The sequence below is a fragment of the Entelurus aequoreus genome, linkage group LG10, assembly GCF_033978785.1.
Source record: "Entelurus aequoreus isolate RoL-2023_Sb linkage group LG10, RoL_Eaeq_v1.1, whole genome shotgun sequence".
In the NCBI taxonomy this organism is placed as follows: domain Eukaryota; kingdom Metazoa; phylum Chordata; class Actinopteri; order Syngnathiformes; family Syngnathidae; genus Entelurus; species Entelurus aequoreus.
In genome coordinates this window covers 70,573,991-70,577,064 of record NC_084740.1, presented here as the reverse complement: position 1 = coordinate 70,577,064, position 3,074 = coordinate 70,573,991, and the positions used below count along the sequence as shown (strand labels likewise).

General features: G+C 36.2%; 1 protein-coding gene across 1 annotated transcript in view; it reads left to right on the top strand.

Annotated features, from left to right (window-relative positions):
• The first annotated feature begins 266 nt into the window (after positions 1–266).
• The window catches only part of LOC133659227 (ganglioside-induced differentiation-associated protein 2-like), a 27,480-nt gene continuing 24,672 nt past the window's right edge, over positions 267–3,074 (top strand). The window contains exon 1 of the mRNA XM_062061961.1: positions 267–504. The gene's annotated coding sequence lies outside the window, so the exon portion shown is untranslated. The remainder of the gene's footprint in view (positions 505–3,074) is intronic.

Genomic DNA, 3,074 nt, shown 5'->3' with positions numbered 1-3,074 from the left:
CAGCTGTGAGGAAGGATTTGTCAAGTTGTATAAAAATACGAAACAAGACACCGATCGATGTCGAAAAAATAAAAGCGTTATTACTATCACACAAACGCATGATTACTGTAAGTCTATGGGACGTTAAAGTCACAAATACAACTTAAATTCAATTAATATTCGTAACAAGTGCATTTAGACACTTACTGTGCATTAGATACAACATTCACGACGAGTTTAATTTAATAGGAATTTTAGTTTGAAATCCGAGACCGGATGTAGGAGGGAGTTATTAAGGTTCTTTGAAGTGGCACTGACATGACTACTAGCATGGCTGTTAGCTGTGAAAAAGCTGGCCAATTAACACTTTGAGTCGTGATGTTCGCGTTCTTCGTGCGTAACTTTGTCTGCGGGATGACAACTTAAAAGACTTCTGCTCATTTTGAGGGTTTGTTTGGGGCTGAGAGGATTGTTTTTATTTTGACGTGGACATCCCCTCCGCGTCGGGCTACTGCTGGCGTTAAGGTACGTGAATGTCAACTTCACGCCGGACACTTTGGACATTGTCCCTTTTAAGACAAATACGTAAGAAAAATATGTAAGAGTAAGACAATATGCCTCAGGTGGAGAGAGTGTGGTATTTGCCCCGATACTAGAATTTCAGTAGTCGATACCTATGCATTTCTACAATTAACCCATATACTTTAAATCCCCTATTAACAACGGTTTCAAACTATGAAGTATTTATTCAGATTAACATAATATAAATCACAACACCAGCTGCAATAAAATTGAATAAAAAGAAACCCTTCAGTGTTCTTTAGCCTCCTAGTTAGAGATGGGAATCTCTGGGAACTTCACGAGCAATGATAATCGATTAAAAATCGATTATTAATGCATCATTAATTTATGTATATTGATGCAGTTTTACTTTTCTTTTCGTTTCACTAAATAAGCACCTATCACTTGCAACTTAAAACAAACAACAATTAATTTGGAGTAAGAAAACAATTAAATTAATTCCCACATTTATTGAAATTAATGAAAATGTATGCAAAACTGGACCATAAGTGCTCGATAGGCGAGGTGGCTCGCTGCAGTCAGCCAAATTTTAGAACTGTCTGCATTACTTTATTTACAATAAATAAATTATCAATAGGGATGATGCTCGAACCCGGTTTTCCCGGTTGTTCGATAAGAAAAGAACCGAATCCTCGGACACGAATCCCTTTTTGAGAACCGGTACCCGTTATCGAGACCACTATAGTAAAGAAAAAGAGTTGGTTCTTTATATGATTCTTTGAGAACGAATCTTGTCCCGACAAAAAATGCCCCCTAAGACATCACAAGAAATGACGTCACGTAGCTCAGTCATTTGTCACGGTGGGGTGCTGCGGTTCGTTCTCCCGGGACGCAAAACTGACGGCTCCGGACGAAAGCGTGCAGGTAGGAGATGATTTATTTCTCATAAATCATACACATTACAACAGACAGGAACGAAACGAAAGGAAAGCGGGCCGTTCGCACGAGAAGCTAAAGCAAAAACTTACTTAGCACAGGAATACTAGAAGCTAAGGTAACTTTAGCACAGGAACCATGCGCTCGAAAACCAGAATGCCAACGTAACTGTTGCAAATGCAAACAATGAAGCCACGACGAGTGACTGGAAAAGGCAGGCTTAAATAGAGTCTCTGATGAGCAACAGGTGCGCGTACAAGGCAGGTGAAAATCATAAGTAACCATGGTGATTAAAACAAACCCCCCGAAGAGCACAAAACAACTAAGGAAGTCCAAAACTAACAGAACATAAAAAACAAAACATGATCCGACAAATATATACATCATTTACTGACCTTTTTGTCATAAAATATCTGTGAATTAGAATATACAACAGTTTTGTAATATGTAATTAATTAATTCAGTCATTATTAATATACTGAGATGAAGAATATCTTATTTTCAATAAGGTTGAAAGTATTTCTCATAATTCTTCTTCTTTGTACTTTGTAAGCACTATTCATTTGAACAACCTCTTAAACTGGATCATATCAGTACAATGATTAACTTCTTTACTTAATCCATTCCATCATTTAATTCCACATCATTTTAGCTGTTTACAATTTTACCAAATCATCGAACTTTAATATTTTTGACTCAATAAATAAAGTGTTTGTATGTTCTCTATATCCAACATTATGTATCAGTCTAATTGATATTTTTTGTAACACGGTTAACGAATGTAGCGCACATTTGTAGTTATTTCCCCACATTTCTGCACAATAACTCAGATATGGTAATACTACAGTAGCGAGCAGTAGAGAATGTGAAGTGATTTGTTAAACCAAATATTGTGTGTTTTTTTTCCATATACAACGACCTCTCTGGACTCGATAAGGAATCGGTTCGATAAGAGGATTCGATAATAGGCTCAAACTCGATAATTTCTTATCAAACATCATCCCTAATTATCAATAATTGATGTTTACTCACTGGTTCTATAGCCGTCCATGTCTGAATTGCAATGCATCTAAAAATCAATTATTTCCTCCACCTCAACTCCCAGTGCATTTATTAACACAATACTGTGTTAATAAATGACAACTATTTTACATTCTAAAAAGAACAGCAGTGGCGTGGAGCCTTCAAGTATATAAAGCAAACACTATTGTTCTTAATAATCTTTCAATATGGTGGTAGTGTACAGAGGTTAATTTTTTAAATTACCAGTCGTCCATGTCCGAATTGCAATGCATCTAAAAATCGATTATTTCCCCCACCTCAACTCCCAGTGCATCAAAACAAACAATACTGTGTTAATAAATGACAACTATTTTACATTCTGAAAAGAACAGCAATGGCGTGGAACCTTCTAGTATATAAAACAAACAATATTGTTCTTAATAATCTTTCAATATGGTGGTAGTGTACAGAGGTTAATTTGTGTAATTATTCGGGGCGTAATGATGAATCGATACATCGATTTATAGTCCTCAGATTCAACCACATCGAGCTGTGCTCAGCAACTTTTGCCTTACGGAAGATAAAAAATCGATCCAACATAGTTTTGAAAGGAAATCGATGGAGTTTATCGACGC